This window comes from Hippichthys cyanospilos, chromosome 13 (genome assembly GCF_059441005.1).
Source record: "Hippichthys cyanospilos isolate Australia breed blue-spotted pipefish chromosome 13, RoL_Hcya_1.0, whole genome shotgun sequence".
Classification (NCBI taxonomy): Eukaryota; Metazoa; Chordata; class Actinopteri; order Syngnathiformes; family Syngnathidae; genus Hippichthys; species Hippichthys cyanospilos.
Genome location: NC_142381.1, coordinates 7,309,895 through 7,329,969, shown reverse-complemented (window position 1 = coordinate 7,329,969; position 20,075 = coordinate 7,309,895). Strand labels below are relative to the sequence as shown.

Here is a 20,075-nt window from a genome sequence, read left to right as displayed (position 1 = left end):
ATCTGTGCCTGTCGGTTGGAAAAATGAGCAGCTCACAAATATTGTAGATTAGCAACTTCTGGTCACCCCCCAAAAATCTTCTGGACACAGATAAAAAAGAATTACAACATGAAATAGTTATATTATTTTGATATGATTCAGGTTTAGATCACTGCATATTCTAACTCCATGGTGTAATACACTGACTCTGTCAATGTAACATTGTAAAATATTGCATAAAAAATGAATTATTACTTATTCTGGTTTTGCACGGGTTGAACTCTTTTTCGACAACATATTGTTTCAGTTTTAATTGAATTTCCCCAATTAATTATTGAATGAATAGGTATTTTTTTAATCACATCATAAAAGACGCACAAATAATTTGAAAAAATGCAAATTTTATAACACAGTAAACTTGAAAACAATAAGGCATTAATAAATGCCCTAAATGTTGAAAAAACAAAAAAATCAATCCACCAAAATGTCTCTTTAAGATTGCATAAATAAATAAAAACATAAGACAGTAACAGCATTATAAACTAAATACATCATGTAGCAGCTAAGCTCTCTCATGGCAATTTCGCAGGCTTGTACTCTGATCCTGTTGACCGTGTCTTTCTCTACCTGAGCTATTTATGAGGCCCAGATTCCAATCCTCTGGGGAGCCTCATTAAGCCTTTTCTTCAATTAAGCCTCCTCGCAAATTGCCGCGTGGCAACACACTCAAATCACTCCTGGCGGTGGATCAGCAACTGCCCATGTTAAAAAAACACGTACAAGAAGATTGTGTCGATTATGTGGAATCCTTTGATTAATTGTGACTTAAAGCAATCGAGGAAAAGTGGCCAGCACTAATTAGGTGCAATTGGCAGAAGAGTTGTTGATTTAACCATTGATTTGATATGCAACAACAACAGAAAATTAATGGAAAAATGTAACATCAATATTTCAACATTATAGTCGTCTTTTATTTCCAAATGATAGATGAAAAATGCTTAAAAGTTGCAAAAGTAACAGTTTGAACAGCCATAGTTCCTGTTTGAAAAATGTCCTCTTGGATAAGTGCGATTGTGTGTATTCTTTTCAGGGAACACCACAGGCAAGCATAACAGTAGCAGTCCCCCCCTCCCTTTCCATCTAATCACTTTCTGGATGTCCGCGCCCAAGTTCCAAAGACATAATCAATAAAGGGATTGACAGATTTGCAGACGATAATCTCTCAGACATCAAAGGCGGGGACACACACCTAAAGCAGCAGGGACACATCAAATATTATTTTCTCGGAGTGCTGAACATGCTTAAGCGTACCAAAGACACAAATGTAACAAAACATCAGCAAAGTTTAGCTTTTGTCATTTCAGGAGCTTGCCAAACTTAAATCTTGATTGGTTAAACAGTTCAAAAAAGTCATTTTTACCCACAATATAACAGAACTACTGAGAGGGCAAGTATATTTACTCATGAACATTTAGGAGTGTACATGAGGGGGAAAAATGGAGTAGGAGTGGAAGAGCAAAGACAGCGTTGTTTCTGGAGCTTCCCAAGTAAAGAATAAAAAAAAAAAATATCCCACTTGCTTGTCCTCTCACCTGGCCACGATGGCACATCGAGCCAACGCGTTTTTTTTTTTTTTTTTCTTGCCGTTTAGGTTGAAAAATAAACGAGTCGGCCATGCAAGGACTGCGGGTTTGTCTCCCGCTCTTGCTCGGACTGACATTTCTTCCAGAATTGTTTTATTCCGGATGGCGGCGCATTTGCGGCGGCTCGGTTGGTCCAAGTGGGCGAGCTCACTCGCCACGTCGCATCTCATTTGTTTCTTCTGCTTTTCAGCCTGCGGACAGGAACCTGCGAGGAGCGTACCACGCAAGCCCAGGTCTCGGATCAACGTCTTTAACGGTCGAAGAGTATTCTGATCTCGGTTTGCCTTGCAGGTGAGACAAGACGCGATTGCCATTTTGTGGTTTGGAGTTGTGTGACTCAATGACAAGAATATAAAGTTTAATCTACGCATATGATAATGACATACTGTAAATGTCCACATCCAAAACTTATTTGTTAAATTGATAAAAGGTTTGAAAGAAAGGCTCCAGGTCTGTTTTGGATTTACTGTATGACAAGGGTGTCCAAAACCAGTCCTCGAGGGGAACTGTCTTGTATGTTTTTGATAGTTTCGTCCTCTTCACACAATTTATTCAAAGCTCACCAACAAGCTCATCAAAAACTTAATGGCGATCCTGATCATAGAAAATAGCCTAGGGTTAAGGTTAAGGGAAGACTTTTTGAATCAAGGTCAATGTTAAAAATGTGGTTTCGAGGTAGGGTTTTAAACTAGGCATGTAAGGATGGTTACAGGCGAGATTCCAAAGGAGATCTTAGGTTTTAAATTTGCTTCAAGGTAGGCTAAAGGTTTCAAATTAGGTTTTCAGCCCATTGTTATGATTTCAAAGACGAAAGAGGCATACAAATTAGAGTGATAAGGTAACCTAGGCTAGGCTTCCGTTCCATGAATAACGTTTAAAATGTGACTTTTAAACACGGGTTTCAAGTCTTTGGTATTTGAGACTAAGGGTGGGATAGGATATTTCAAAATTAGGTTATCATAAGATGGAATGCCAATTTTGGATTTTTACGCAAAGCTGTACTGTTGTGTGAGTTTAAAATGAGTTTTTTCAGCCAAAAGCAAGGGTTAAGGTTTTGAATTTTGGTTTCAAGCCACAGTTAAAGGTTCGAGATAGTGACTGATGCATATCTCCGATATGCAAAACTAATGCATCTAGAAAAAAAGATCTTTTCAAATAGCTTTCCACTGCTTCTTTTGTCTCACCATTAAAACCAGTATTACCATTGGAGTCCTTGTGTGTTGTACTGGACGTTTCAAATAACTTTAATCTATCCTAATAGCTTTTTTATTCGCCACAAATCCCTCATGAGATTTCCCTTTCTTTTTTTCCCCCTCTAATGCCGCCTTTGGCATAAACAGTGCGACTGGAAATAGGACTCAGTGACTCACAGATTAGTTTGATGCTCAGAATGCTAACTTGGAACGCTCAAACAGGGACAGAAAGGAAGGGAAAAACAACGGCAACATACACAATCGGCGCTACAGACACAAAATTAGGTATGCCTGCATAACTGCATGACAAAAAGCAACTAAAAAGGTTTTATATTCCGCCGGTTTTGAGCAAATGTTAGAATTTCAAACTGGGGTGTCTGGTGTTCAGATTTCAAGCATGTAAAATATTTTTGTAAACCAGGTTTTTGTGTAAATTAAAAAAAAAAAATCTGGGTTAAAGTCAATCATTGAATTTCAAATTGTTGTTCCATGACAAAGCAAGGTTTCAAGAAAATTAAAGCATTTCAAACACAAATACATAAAACGTATAAAGAGTTCATGTACTCTTGAAGGTTTGGGAAGTTTTGATCTTAAATTAGGGCTTCAAGCCAGGGATAGCAAGCAACACCTTTCTCCAACTTTTGAATGAATGAATTGAACTTTTGAACCAATGCTTGGTGGTTTTTTCTGACATCACAACATATATTTTCAGATGTTTTGTTTTAGTTTTTTGTCTTTTGACCAAAACTGGAAATGCATCCCTTGCCATTTTTGACCCCAAAATTTTGGTGACAAAAAACTGTGCATCCTAGCCTGTAATTAGTGTTCCCAGATAATTCAAATAAGGATTTCAGGTAAAGGATTTTACATTCTTGCTTCAAGTACGGGTTACAGTTTAAAATGGCCGTTTCATGCCTGTGCGTTTGAAGAAAGGAGAGGGCTATATGTTAGGCTTCAATCGTGATGCAATAACGTGACTCATAAAGGATCAATAAACACCTTTTTGTTGAATATGATGCAAGCACACATGCACATACTCACACACTAACACACGCACACACAAATGTCCACACTAAGCTTGTCCAAAGGCCTTCATCACCTTGCTCACTGTCGTTATCATCACGCCAACGCATGTTCTTGGACCTGGCAAAGCCATTTTCCTTTGTCAAGGCTACACTTGAGTCAGACATAAAACGTTGCTCATGCACATATAAAGGCACATTTTAGATTTGTGTTTTTCACACTGATGAGCTCATTGGATGGTCACGGCGATCGTGTTGTACACTGAAACCGTATGGTTCACACAAATATTTGATAATCATTCTATTTTTATTTTTTGAACAATTCTGGATGACTTTTAAAAACTCTGTTTAGAAAGCACAGTTTGTAGATGCTCTTTAGAAAAATATCTTTGCATTACTCTCTTTTTATATAGGATAGGATGGCATAACATCACACACTGCATTGAAATCAATTGAGGGTGAATGAGAATTGCTCAGTTTGCTCATTTTCTGGTCCCCTAAATAGCCAAATTTGTCTGTTCATTTATTGTTGAGCTATCTCAAGGGTAAGGTGAAAAATCTTCAACCAAGACCTCTGAATGATTTAAAACAGATAATTGAGGATAAAATTCCTAGTATCCCAGCCTGAACGTTGCAGCGGTCAATGAGAAATCTCAACAGCAGATTTTCAGGATGCATTCGCACAGAAGGACGTCATCTAGAGGAGGTAATAAAAAAGGCACAACGTTTTTGATGGTATGTGTTAAGGTTTCAATTATAGTACTATGAATATTTTTTTCTTCCCTCACGTTTGCTTTTATTTAGGATTTTTAGAACGTTCCTGTATTTGTGTCACCCTTTACTTTTCAAACATATCCACTCTTTCAATGAACTTAATTCAGTAAGATGTTCTTCAGCTTTTGCACATGCTTTTAGCACTTTGTTTTTATGCATTCAGAAACAAATTACTGAAGCTACTTAACAGTCTTTAAAGTAGATGTAAAAAAAAGGCTTTAAAATGCTAACTTGCTAACATGCTCGGTGACAAATGAATCACACTTTCACCTGCGTATATTGAAAGGGTTTTCAAAAGATGCCTGTGTGTATGCTATATGTGGGTATAATCTGTGACCACCACATTTCGTTTTGATTTGGTGCCGCTCCGGCTATGATTATATCGAGGGGAAAAAAGACTTTTATCTGGAGCACAGGGAGGAGATTAAAAGCAAGGTGAAGAGAGATTTGTGTCATTTGCCACAGGAAGTGTCCAGGAAAACAGTGGACCCCCAGTGCCGGATGCCTATTTGCGGAAGGTGGGGGGGAGCAGGGGCATTACCGTCGAGATGAACAGAATAATGTCGCCTAGTGTGTGCTAAGAGTCTTATTGATAGCTGTGATACAAAATGGACACGGCCTCCTGGAGCGCTTATGACAACAGAGTGGATCTACTGTATGCCGCATCGATTCCAAATAATCTGCTGCCATAAAATACACGACGGGGAAAAGCCTCAAATGTTTATATTTGCTGACTAGGCGCAAGGTAACATTTTATTGTATCAAAACATATAATGTTATAGCCCACAGATAAAATATAGAGAAAATTCTTAACTGCAAAATCACATCTAGATTTGATAATGTACAGTATATGAGTTGTAAGTCATATGTATACAAAACCTCTCAAAAATATGTAGATACTGGTAGAGATGTAGGTTACACACCCTAAATTTTAATAATTTGAAAACATAATAGGCACTAATACATAATAGGCACTAATACTACTACAAATAGTAGTAGTATTGCTACTATTAGTAATAATAATAACCATTTTATGGTGATGATGATGAATTATAACAAAAGTCTAAACTGAATTAAACCTCGTTTTGTACTGTCTATTTTTGTATATTTTTATTTATTTAAGTGAATTTAAAATGTCTACTTTAGTTTTAAGAAATATTGATTTGATTTTTCATACAAAATATCAGTACTTTTTGAAATCTTGATAAAAACACTGTAACACTAAATATTCTGCCAAATATGAGTCGTTTTAATCAATTGTACTCAACAGGCTAGCACTTTCATTCAAATGAAAAAAAAATGTGTTTGTCCTTGTAAAGCTCATAATGATTGTTTTTTTACTCACACTCAATCCAAACAAACACTCAAGTGCCAGATGCTCGATTGACGCACAACAATAACAGCAGCAATTTATGCCGAGTGAACTTAAAACGTTAAAATGAAGAAATGGATCAGCAGCTTCACACAAATCGACAAAAAAGTAACAGATTTTAGTGAAAAAAAAAAGGTGCTCGAGGCAAAGCTCGACTAATGATGTCTGTAATTAAAAAGGATTGTCATTGAACGCACCACGGGCTGCTCTCCCATCTGTTCTTTACTGACTTAGGGGCTCGTTGAGATGTCTTTATTACAAGAGCATTTTGATGAAATCTTGTGCTAATCAAGCTAGCCTAGCCTGGACAAGTTTCAAAGCAAAGTATCAACAGGTTTTCAAAGAAAAATAGGGTTTTTGGAAGTAGGGTTTCAAACCAGTTATGTGTCAACATAGTGTTTCAAGCCAATTTTAGTTTCATTTTGAGATCTCTCGCCTCGCTTCAAGCAAGTCTTGTTTTATTTTTCATTTAGGTTAAGATTCCAAGTCTAAGTTATGTTCCAAAGTTGTGTGAGTGTGTTAAACTTGCAAAGTGGAGTTTTAAATCAGGCTTAAGGGTTTCCAAGTAGGATTTCATGCCAGGGTCAGGTTTTGGGAATTGGGTTTCAAAATAGGGTTCTTTGGTTCAAGTCAGGTTTTACACAGGGCAAGGTTGGAGTTCCATATTGAGGTTTCAAGTAATTTCAGTTTAAAACTAGAGTTAATGTTGTCCAATGTGCTTGTCAAAGACAACTAATATCTGGGTTTGGGTTTGAAAATTGGATTTCAATTTAATTTCAATTTCTTTTTTTCAAAGTTGCAGGTTTGAGATTGTTTTCCTATCACACAAAACCCACTGCCAAAGTCCAAAGTTTACGGCACTGCTCTCATGCACTTCTTGTGAGATTAAAAAAAAAATTGATATATATAGGACTGTAATGGGAAATATGATCAACATCATTCAGCAACTAGTCAATGCAAGTTAAAAAAAAATAGAAATTGTTGAAACTACTCATTGCGTTTCAGCTCTGGAGTCAAATTAAGGTCAGCTGTTTAAAGCACACCTTCCTGTGCAGGTGTTTTATTTTTGCGCATTTCAATAATTGAGCGTGGAAAAAGAAAGTGCAAGTAGAGTCTTTCCACACCTTTTCTCTGGCTTTTGGCACCAAGCCAGTTGTTGGCCAGTCACATAATGTTCCCATCACAATGACATCTCACCTGACTGCACTTTGCTATTCACCATACTGGAGAGTCCATTGCCTATCAGTGTGCACAACAGGTAAAGCCAAGGTTAGGGTTTCATGTTAGGGTCAGGGTATCAATGGGTGAGTTAAACTTCCATCCGCACAAATACTTCACTGTGGGTGGAAATCCAAACTTAAAAAAATCTAGACTTAAAAACCTACTTTCAAATCCTATAACTTTTGTGGAAACCTTAACTTGAAACCCTATTTGAAGCCTAAATCTTGTTTTGACATTTTCAGTAGAAATCCCAACACTGTCTTCAAGCCCTATTTCAAACCCATAATTTGGAACTGACCCCAACCCTCATTTGAAAGCCTCAGGTGAAAATGTCAGCCATGATTGGCTTGATTGAGGTGATACACCATCTTGGTCTCACGTTGTAGTTCTTTGATGTGCGGTAATGCGTTTCCATGGAAACACAGCGCTCACACGAGCTCACAGTCTCACACGTTTAAGATGAACAAAGCTCTTTAATTCGATGATATACATGACGGTGAAGTGGGTGGGGGTTGGGGTGAGGGTCTTTCGTCCGTAATGATGGATGCGATCGAGTGTGAGCAGCCATGGAATGGTTTGTAATCAACAGACGGGGTGAGGCCCTCACCTTACCTCTTCTATTTTGCGCTCATTACTCTGGCAAATGAAATGCGACACATGAACCTCCCACTTGATTCGATGGAGGAGTGTGAACTTGTGTTATGTAGTGCAACAGACTTTTATGGCCTCACTGTAAGGAGAACCAAAACCGACTAAAACAAATAAACAAATAAACAGACACCAAATTAAAGAAAAGTTAAGTGGATAAACAAATCCCTTCCATGAGCTGTCACCTTACCATAGCAGAAGGGTTTGCATGTCCCATGACTGTTGTTGCAAACACGTCCGCAGTCCTTTGTGAAAGTAAGCTGATTACATTTCGTCTTTATTCAACAAAAGATATTTACGAAGATTTGCTTTTAGTTTGGGAAAACGGCGACCAGTTATTGAATTAGATTTGAAAGTTTTGGTGAGCACCACATCAATCCATCTTCTATGATATTGCTAAGAGCAAACACACAGACTGCAGTTAATAACTGGAATTGGCCAATTAGTGATTCAAATTGGGATTCTAAGTTGGTGAAGAGTTATGATCTTGAAATAGTATCTAAAGCCTTCAAAAAGTTTTCAAATAGGATTAGACACCAAATAAAGGACAAACCAAATAATCCGAGACGGCATAATTTGACGAATAATAATGTCAAAATAAAAACTACTTGTGTGGCAATTCTCATTTGAGCCACATGAAGGGAAATGGCAGTTAAGAAGCACAATCCAATGAAATAAAACGTTTGATTCGACCATGCGAGAAATTGCCTCGAAATGAGTCCTAAAAGAGGTCAAGCGCACCATAAACACGTGCGCTTGTGAAGCGGGCGGGTTTCGTTAAGTGGAAACATCCATCAAGCGCCAGATGTTGCCTCGCCGCGTTACGCTGTCGGCTAACAGTTGCTTTCTCTCGCCGCTAAACGAATCGCTTTGTGCCCGTCCAGGCGTTCGGCTTAAACGGCCTATTCTGTCGTGTACAAATGTGACGATAAAGTCATAATAATACACTAATTATGAGTAAAAAAATTGACTAACTATATATATATATATATATATATATATATATATATATATATATGCATGTGCTATAAGTGGTAATCTAACGAGGAAATAACAGCATAAAGAATGTCGTTCAAGGAGTCACTTGAAATCAAATGTAAAACACGTATTCCAGTTGCCATCTGCCCGAAAGTAGTCATTATTTCAAGGTCACGTTGTCAAGGCCGTTTCCAATATGAATAGTCAATGTGTACCGTGTGTCAAGAGCGGGACCGCAGAATTCTGCACTTATGTCTACATAGGATACATTTAAATATTTGCCGCGCGCTCCTTGATAAGGTCAGGAGTCTGACAAAGGTGTTGATATCCTAAGGTCAAAGGTGTGTGACGCTGTTGTGACTCAAGTATTTATGACACACTAGCCCTTGATTTTATATGTCAATTTAAGGTCAGATGTCAATATTACAAGAGGAAAGCCGGTTGGAATCTATATTTGAGTCTAGTTTAAGTCAGGCACAAGGTGTGGTTTAAATCCCCACAGGTAGGCTAGACTTACCTTTTGCAATTTGGCAGACTAATGCACAGCACATTGTAAAAAGGGTATCTATCATCACTGTTGGTTTGAAACTACTTGACTTGTTCCGCCTACATGTGCGTACGTGTATGTCCAAATTCCCAAACAAGTGCATAGAGGCTCGTGTTGGCATGAAAGTTTTCCAGTTTTTGTGCTGTCGACAGAGCAGCATGAATTAAATATCAGGAAATTTGATGTCTCACTCTAGTTTCAATTTGAAGGTTGAAACAACACTGAAAAAGTACTTAAAATATATAGGATCAAAAAAATAACATACTATTAAAATTTTACTATTAAACAGTTGATTCGCCGTGGCGGGGAAAAAAAAAATGTTATTAATTCATGAATTTACCGCTTATCCTCACAAGGGTATAAGGCTTGCCGGTGCCTATCGAAGCTCACGCACTCCAAAAACATGCATGCATTGGACAAATTAAATTGTCCTTAGGTGTGATTGGGTGTGTGAATTGTTGTTCTTCTCAGCCCTGCAATTGTAATATGGATAAGCGACAACAGAAAATGGATGGATTGATGGATCACACTTATTTCGTTTAAATAAAAACAAGCTATTCAACACCATGAAAGTTTATTTCATTTCATTCACAGGAAATCAAAATACCAATAGTGGGAGGGGAAAAAATAGGTAAAAAAAAATGAATGGACCAATAAAAGGAAAAATAAACCCACACACACTATTTTGAGGATAATAAGAGCAGTCTTAGTAAAATAATAATAATAACACTAATAATAATATCAGCAGAAAATATGTGAGAATTTACTAAAAAAAAAGTCACAATATTACCAGAAAATAAGGTGCAATTTTACAATATTTCTCAATTTATTAGAATAAAATCAAGATTTTATTGAAAATAAATATTTTTTTACTGCCTTAATAAAGTATTACCATTTTAATACAAATACATAAAAATAAAATTCAAAATGTTAAAAGAAAGAAAAAAAAATGACCCCCACAAAATTTAAGCGCTCACTAAACACTCACTTTCGCATCATGGCCTGTTCTGACCTTCCTGTTTTGTCCTCATTTACGAGCGTGCACGTGTAAAAGTAAAAATGTGAATAATTTTCAAGCAGAAAGTGCAATGTTTTCGCTGTGGCGTGATCCCGACCTCTCCTCGTGAAATATTGACGGGCCGACCGAATGCACCCCACAAAAGTAGAGCGCCTCCGCAAGTAAACACGTCTGGGTTGAATTATTGACTAGAGAGGCATGAGAAGCTCATTTGGAGGACACTGTTGTCAGTAAACACAAAATATTGCCTGACTCCTGGATGAGGAACCAGCACAAGACCAGGAGAAAGTGCTTGGAGGCTTATACTAGAAGATGTCAAGGAAAGCCTACAAGAACTGCTGAACTTTTTTTCTGGTGTTAATTATTATGAATACTGTTGAACTTGAGTTTGAATGTGATTGTTTAGTTTGAACACAGACAATAATCTCTACACTGTTTCTTTTTTTCATTTTTCTCTGTGCCAGTGAGAATTTGACCGTGCTTGCATTACCATTTTATTTATGTACGCAACGTGTTTGAGTTGATGTCGTACTGAAAGCTGCTCAACACTCTGCATTCACACCTAAGAACAATTTAGAGCGTCCAATTCACCTGCCATGCATGTTTTTGGAATTTAAGAAGAAGATAGAGTGCCCGGAGAGAACCCGCGCAGGCTAGGGGAGAACATGCAAACTTCACACAGGAAGGCCAGAGCGAGGTGGATTTTGATCTCGGGTCCCTGAACTTTGAGGCGGACAAGGAAAAGTAGTCCCAAAAATTCAATGTTTCCTTCCTCAATTCTCACTTTTCACTTTATATACAGTATATATATATATATATATATATATATATATATATATATATATATATATATATATATACACAGTATATTTTTATCATAGGTGAAAGTTTTACTCTGTTTTCTTCCCAAACTAATCAAAATACCCATTTCTTTCTTGTAAGTATCAAGCTTTCCAAGTGTGCCTACACGCCAGCTCTACTAAAGCGCTTTGCCAATGAAGAAGAGATTAAAAGCATAAAAGATAAATGTTAATGAGAGCATGAAATTAAGGCAACCTTCCTGGAGTGAAGCAAGTCGATGAAGTGAAAACAAATGAATACAATTTACTCCTTACCAAACTAAAGACAAGTGAAAAACTAAGATGATAGTGTGCAGGTGATTCTATCTCAACATTAGTCAACGATTCAACAGATACTTTTCTACTGTATATTTAATAGATGTTGGTCAGACTATTGAAGTAAAAATGAGCATTCCAAATAATGTTTCAATGGCCAGGTAAATAGAGGTAGTAGGTCTGCAAGCCATGGATAGATGGATGGATGAATGGTTTCACTCTTCAGGTGAAGATCTTTCTTCTCCGATTGACTGCCCCTGGTTTTAGTATCCTTCCTGACAATAAGGGCTTCTCTTGATGACATATCTGTCGAAGACACAATCTCTTCCACTTTTGCCCACGCCTGTTCACCAAATTGCGGTGTTAAATCCCATTGACAGTCTGTGCTCACAACAACTGATTCCACTTGATTGCTCGTGTCATTTAAAAGAAAAAAAAAAGAGTAATTATGTTTTTCTATTTCCATAAGTGAAGCTATTATCACAGCAGATGTTCAGACCTTGTATCGGTGTGTCTGTGCCTGTGTGTGTGCTATTACTTTAATGAGCTTGAGAGTTTTTAGTCCCAAGAGATTTCATCACACTTTTATTACTACATCTGTTCTATTTATATTTATATATATATATATATATATATATATATATATATATATATATATATATATATATATATATATATATATATATATATATATATATATATATATATATATATATATATATATATATATGTGTGTGTGTGTGGGTGTGTGTGTGTGTAAAAGTCCAAAGAGTGCATCGAAATGTAAAATAGATGTGGCCTGTAGGCTTTCTCAGTGAATAACGCCAACAGTGAATGTCTTACGTTCATGCTAGCTGGCTAAAGCTACGTGCAGTGGAATACTAGTTGACTCAAGCTTTATGTGTATGTGAAATAGAGGCGCTAGCAGCTGCCCAATGCTAAAACTCAATATGAAATACAAGCATGCTACTTTGATGTCATTTTCAGTTGATAGCAAGTGGCAAAATGGCCACCCCCTGAGATGAATGGAAACCGATGAATTTTGCGGTATAATTCATCTTCTCAAAGCGCATTTATCAAGCTACTGTGTTTAGACTACTGAATCAAATAGAATTGTTATTTTTACTTTACTCCCCGTTTAACAGATTCCACAAGCACAATATTAATCATAATGTCATGTTTGTATTAGAGGTAGGACATAGAACCTATTATTGAAAAAACATGTCTGGTTTGACTTCCCCTAAGCTAACAGACTATGTAAATTAGAGGTCCTCTGAAGACATGTTAGCAGGCCTCCCTTTTCTCAGTCTATTGATAGGTATCATGCATCAGACCTAGCCATGGGTTCATTTCCGGGCTGTAAAAGATCTCCTGGGACGGCCGGGGGATTCTTGTGTGAGCTCAATCTGACATGTGCGTTGTTATGTGTGGATAATAAATGAAAGGCTCCCTCCTGCATCATACACTGTACACTAATTGGCAGAAAACAAACAGCCTAACAAGCAGCCTGTCTTCTTGATGTATGTGTATTTTATAGTATTTGATTTTTTGTTTCTATGACAGAAAATTTTGAGGGAAAAAATCAAATCAATTTTAAGCTATGCCAGCCTGTAAGTGATGTATCAAATATCAATTAAGAATGCAACATTTTTGACTAAAGGTGAAAACTGAAAATGAGAACAATCTCTCAAGCTGAAACCCCAAAAATGGTATTACTCCACTTCACAAAAAAATAAAAAATCCTGCACATTACCAAGTCGAGGGCTAAGTTATGACCGCAAGTGTTTAATTAAAAATGATGTATCCTCAGATGATTTAAGGCGTTAAATAGCAGTTCCACATCCAACAAACAAACTTTCCTTTAACTTCCCTGGTGGAATGTTGTTTGACTCCTTGGCCAAGCGACTCACAAAGTGCTTATTAAATCAGCATTAATCATACGACATAATTCGCTGCCACATAAAAGCAGCGTCGCACGTATCAGGCATTTATGTACGGTTGTCTTTAGCGGAAATACTAAAGGTGTGTGTTTTATGACACCTTGACTGATGGCATACTGCTCTGTCTATTGACTTGATTGCTGTGAAATTGCTTTGTCAATTTTAATTTTTACGGCATTGGCTTGTTCCAGTCAATTGGATTTGCCATCGTAATAATCACAAGAGTGCTTTCTTTGGAAGTTGAACACGATCTATAAGGGTAGAAGGGTTGTGTTGGGTTTAGAGTTACACTAAAAGGGCTCGGTTTAAGAGTTTCAGTTCGGGATTGAGTTTGGAGGGTCAAACTTCAAGGATATACTGTATATTATTGTATTTTAAATGTTGCACTGTAAATACATGCATATAAATGATGAAATCTTACCTCTGGCACAGTTGCAATTCAATTTCTCATGAAATATGAGGTTTTCGGTAGGTACCTATCCAACCAGGGAGTGAAACGTCTTGCCTGCACCTGTCACAATGAGGCTGCTGTGCCCCTTTTTTATGTCATTCTAAAGCCAATTGAAGGGGACCAGACATGCAAAAATAACAAAGAAAAAACGGTAACATAACCTTGGGGTGTGTAAACTTATTGTAAGTGCGGAACTGTGATCTTACAATGTCATGAAGCGATGTAATCAGTACTTCAAATTGAGAAGAGTAAGAAGTTAGTAGAAGAAGAAAAACAAATGGTACGGGGTGGTGAAAGGGCAGTATAAGGGTGTTCCTTCTTACTCTGAAATTACGTGTTTGTTGCTGAGAGTGCAAAGGCGCAAGAACATGAAGCAATAGTTCAATGAAGGAAAATCACACTTTTGGGCTGTTTAAAAAGTTAAATTTCTACGATGGGGTCCCTTGAATTGTTGGGGTTAGGACTTAGGAGAGTTTGAAAATAGGAGTTAGTTGATTGGGGTTACAATTAGAGACTTAGGGGTAGGTAAAATTTAAACATGCTTTGAAGTGAAAGTAAAAAATGGAAGTAAAATATAATCCTGAAATGTATTATTTTTAAGGATTAGAGTTCAATTGGATTTGGTCATGTCTTACCTTTTATCTGGTTTTTGGTCATGACATGAACAAGTCTCAGTCCTTAAGGCTTAGGCACTGTGATACTATTTTCTGTCGTTCGAGTGGCAAAATGGCCACCCCGAGAAATGGATAAAAATTGATGCCCTCCACTGCTTAGTTCATATTTCACAAACACAATATTTATCAGAATGTTGTCATTGGACTATTGTTGCATGGAGCAAATATTTTATTTTAATTCCACTGACTGATCTTTATTATGGAAGCCATTTGCACACAGCACTTTTCCATTCTCGTTTCTTCTTTTTGTACGTATCATAGATTGTAATTAGGTGCCGCTCTCAGCACTGTGACTGGCTGAGACTGACAACTGGTTCGACAGCGGGTGTAAATGGACAAGCATCTGACCCCCCCCCCCCCCCCCCCCCCCGTTGAGTCCATTACCGATAAAGCCAGCCAACATGCCACTTTGCTGCTATGCAATTTTCTTCATTTGAGGTATTTGAGGTTTTTGGAGACAAAACATAAAAGAAGCTAGCACTTAAGCTGCCGATCTTCTGCCCAAGACATCAATGTACTTATTTCTTCCATTTATGGCAGGATCTCATCCCTGAACTGAAATAAGCACTCCCCCCTTTTTTGACTGACAACCATGGCGTAATATTTAGAGTGGCTGATTCTCATTCCTTCTGTTTCACCCTCAACATGTAATGCTTGTGAGAGTGGAACATCATGACTTGACGAAGTCAACAGAACTAAAACATCAATGCCTAAGCTGCACCTAGAAAGTGTGCCCATGAAAGTTAACAATTGAATTGGCAGCAATGGAGGAGCCAAGCAGATTTGACTTACTGTAATGCAGACCAATCCCTGACACACATTGAACAAATATTCAACAAAATTGGAAGATGTAATCCATCCATCCATCCATTTTCAATCGCTACTTATTCTCACAAGGGTCACAGGCTTGCTAGTGCTTATTCCAGCTGACTTGGGGCACTCGGCGGGGTACTCTCTAAACTGTTTGCCAGCCAATTGCAGGGCATGTAAGAGGTAAATGCAGTCAAAATTTTACATGGCAAGGAAATCATCAAGTCGGCTCAGTAGCTAGCATGTACTGTATTTACTGTACTGTATTTATATGTATGTACTGTATTCGTCTGTTTGCAGACTCCCCAAGATATGGCATATGGACAACTGGTGGTTCCGGGACCCCAGTTTGAGCATCAGGGCAAGTGTTATAGAGCGTTTGCCCGACTAAGCACTCAGTGTTGTTTCATTTCCCACTCGGTGAGGTTTTGAGTGTAAGAGTAAATGGTTGTCTCTTGCTATTGTATTGCCCTGACTGGCAACCAGGATGCATATCCTCTTTTGCCCAAAGTCAGCTGGGATAGTTTCAACTTCTCATGACCCTGAAGAGGATAAGTGGTATTGAAAATGGATAGACAGATGGATGGCGCTGGAGCTCTGGGAGATACTTGTATGTATCTCGGAATAGAGAGCATTTTTGTAGCAAGGCTCCATTCTATCAACCCCCCACCACTACCATCTCCATACTGTGACCTTTTTTAGCTCCTCTGGGCTAGCTGTGGTCCCTCAGAAGTCATTTGAGCATGAGCGAGACAGTAAAGCGAGAGCAGTGTAATGTTTGGCTTTGTTTTACGGTCAGAGTGCAGCATGGGGAGACACTACAAGACAGCAGTGCTCCATCAAAGCGAAGCAAGCAAACGGGTAATGCTGAAAGTTGGCTGCTATGAGGGCTTTTCATAAACGCAAAGGCACATCAAATTTTGTAGGTGTGTCCTTCCTGGTGAAGATTTAGGGACACCAACTTTTCAAAACGGGTGTGTTCGGACTCCATGGTATTTTCTAAATATTCAGCTTCTAAATATTCATGCTTTGTTTTCTTTAACTAGTCTATTTCAACTTTAATCTGTTCCTGCACTAAAAGCAAGTTGTCATAAACACATCTTTAACACTCCCGCTTTGTGTGTGTAGAGCACTTCTCACCAAAGGTGATTGACAGAGTGCTGGGATTTAGTGGAAAATTTTTGAAATACAATTTAAATTATATTGACTTGTAAATAATATAATGTTTTGATCACTTCTCGATTTAGTGATTTCATGTTCAAAGTTTTCTAATGATAGCATACAGTACCACAGACGTACGTCAGTGACAAATGAACCACCTCCATCTGTGGCAGAGTGACAATTCCACTTTATGCATGTAATAAGTGGGTTGAAAATGAATTCTAATATGAACACTGTGGTTTTCGAATAGATGAAAAATTGCAGTGATTTTTCCTACTAATGCACATAATTCAGATATGTAATCTGAACACCTTGAATAGACTGGAGTATGTTTTTGTGGCTGACTGCATTCATATATATATATATATATATATATATATATATATATATATATATATATATAAAACATGAAATTGACTTTTGTTATAATTATGATAGTGATGTCAGATTGTTAGGCCAGCAGAGAAGGCCTTGCTGGCTTTGACGGGCCACCACTGATATCCATTCATTTTCTAGAGCCGCTTATACTCACAAGTGTTGCAGGCTTGCTGGTGCCTATCCCAGCTGACTTCGAGCAGTAGGCGGAGACACCCTGAACTGGTTGCCAGCCAATTGCAAGGCCCACAGAGACGAATAACTGTTCACACCTAAGGAAAATTTAGTCTGTGCAATACATCTGCCATGCATGTTTTTGGAGTGTGGGAGGAAGCTGGAGTGCCCAAAGAGAAACCATGCGGGCTTGGAGAGAGCATGAGAACGCCACACAGGAATGCCAGAGCAAGGTGGATTTTATCTCGGGTCCCTGAACTGTGAGGCGGACGTGCTGCCCCACTGGCTTAAGAGACTTTATTCTCATGACCAGTGTACCTCTATGCAGGAGCGATTGCCTTGTGTTGCGTACATCTTTAGAAATCCTTTAAAATGCAATAAAACAAGTTGCATGCACAAAGGAAATGGTGCATTCCTTTATTGATTGTTTTTTCATTATACGCTGCTTTTCGGAATGAGGAAGAGCTGGTAGGGGCAGGCTCATTCTTTTGCACATGTGCACGTCTGTCACAGCCCATTGCTCACGGTGGACTCATAAAGAGCTTTACTGGTGCCATTATGCATTTTTGATGGCAAGCAAAGCAACTGATGAAAAGCCATTTCACATTTAAATAAGAACAGATGCACAATCGCAGGGGTTGACATCAAAACGCATGTTGTTTCACCGCATAGTCACCGCGTGTTTGGCTTCATTTATTTGGCTAACAAACCAGCAGCAAGCACACATGTCTCATCCCATGAGACAAGAGCATTCCCTTTGAGCGTGACATTAATCTTTGGAATGTTTGCTTGATTAAATCAGCTTTTATTGCACAGAGAATTCAATTATGAAAACATGAATGGAAAATGGTAACCCTCCGTTAGAGCACTCAAATTGTTTCATTGGAATTTAATATTAACAGACCAAAATATTAGGAACAGTTTACCATGTGATGAGTTACAATTTTACACAAATAAAATTTTGGGGAATACCAGTCAAAATTTTGTGGACACCTTTGCATTAAGTAACAAAGAAATATGCTTTTAATTTTTAAACCTTTGACTTTTGGCCACTGGAAAATAATGATTTCACTGGAAAAAGTAACTTAAAAATGCAGATAAATATAAAATTTCAATAATGGTTAACGAAACAATTACATAACATTTTTAAATAAATCTCAACATATATTTGTTCATGCGTTTGCTCTTGTGAAAATGGATACCCAGATTAAAAAAAATAACTAGTACCTGAAAAAATACATATTTAAAATCCTAAAAATTAACAATGGCACAAATTATGTTTTTTTTCAATACTTACATTTTAAATGCTATCAATTTAAAAACATTTCTCATGTAGTCAATGAGACACAGTATTTAATTTACTTACCATTCCGATATTTCAAAATGGGTCTGCATTGAGACCTAGCACTGTATCTATTAGGGATGGTGTGAGAAACTCAATGCCATTTTACACTAGTATATAATATTTTAGGGTGAGAAAAGAAGAGGATTTTGTCATGTGAATTGTGGAAAATTTTTCCCCCTGGTAAGATGATATATATATATATATATATATATATATATATATATATATATATATATATATATATATATATATATGTATATATGTAAACCAAAACCAGAACGTATGACAGAAGGTATACAGTATGACAGGAGATAAACTGAGGTAACCTGAAGGACAGGCAGTATTCTATTTTTTTTCATCCATTTTCGCAAGTGATTCTCAAGCCCAGCATGCCACAACCCGCCTGGTACTGCCATGACAGATGCTGTAGAATTGAATATAGATTTCAGCCAGCAAGGAAGGCGTTGCCTGATGAATCTCAATTTTCCGCTGTTCATATTTCATAGTCACCTCAATGGGTGGGTCGCTGTCCTGTAGGAGGTGGGGGAGTGCAAGAATGAGTGGGCGATCCTGTCATTTGCCTGGATGATCGGAACGATGAGCACTACACTTTACATTTCTTAACATTTCATTTGTTTTATGGCCACAGTTGCGAGGAGGATTTAAAAATGAATATGTGTGTCATGTTGTAAATATGCACATGATGCGCAAGGAGCAGCCACTGTAGAAATATAGTAGCTGGAGAGTGGGGGTAACAAATCGAGAGGCTTTTCCCTCATGAAGGGGCGGATGCGGTCTATTATTAGCACCATCTGAAGTATGTATAAGATTGCATTCCAGAACAGGCTATGTGTCTTTATAATGGAATCCCATCTGATCAAAGGAGAAACTTGTCTCTTAGTTGCATTCAGTGTGCCGGAAGACAGAGTAAATATAGTCCACTTACAGTATATTCAGTAGCCCTTTATCTATAAACCCTGTGCGTGATATTACAGATAATCACTGGCTAAATCTACAAATGGGATCGCAAACATTAGCGAGTGCTGGTCAAACACCCATTCTTTTCATGTATTTGTATTATTTTGGAACTTCAGACTTCACTTAATATTTAATATCTCTGCAGGCAATACTTGAATTCCCGTGTTCTGTGATTCATTTGATATATCTTTCAAATATCTGTCAGCATGAACCCACCAGCAAACTATTGCTTGTATTGGCACAAAACCCCCAGTCACATTTGGGCAAATGTTATGTTTTATTTTTTAAAATCATTTTGTTGGTCAGTCCACACCTGTGGGTATTACTCTTTACAAATTATTGACCAGTCAAAGTTTTGAAAATGGCAAACTGACTTCTGTGATGCGATGCCGTGAGTGAAAAATGACATTTTTGGGGTCCCCTGAGAAGTGATGATTTTAAAGATTTTTCGAGATTTTAGAAATTCCAATTGTCGACAGTGATATGAGTTAATGTCTGGTGTTTCATTTAATTAAAGCAGAGGAAAATATCTTGATTTATATAAATGTTTAATGCATGTATATAGGATCCCAGCTTCAACTACAAATGCTTAAGGTAAATAAAAAAAAATGTATATATACTGCAGGCTGATTTTTTTTTTTTCCTCAGTGCAATTGG

General features: G+C 37.6%; 1 protein-coding gene across 2 annotated transcripts in view; it reads left to right on the top strand.

Moving 5' to 3' along the window:
• LOC148413670 (leucine-rich repeat and immunoglobulin-like domain-containing nogo receptor-interacting protein 2) overlaps positions 1 to 20,075 on the top strand; it is a 169,985-nt gene that overhangs the window by 50,985 nt on the left and 98,925 nt on the right. For both annotated transcript variants that reach the window (XM_088431477.1, XM_088431478.1), the window contains exon 3: positions 1,813 to 1,913. The gene's annotated coding sequence lies outside the window, so the exon portion shown is untranslated. The remainder of the gene's footprint in view (positions 1 to 1,812; positions 1,914 to 20,075) is intronic.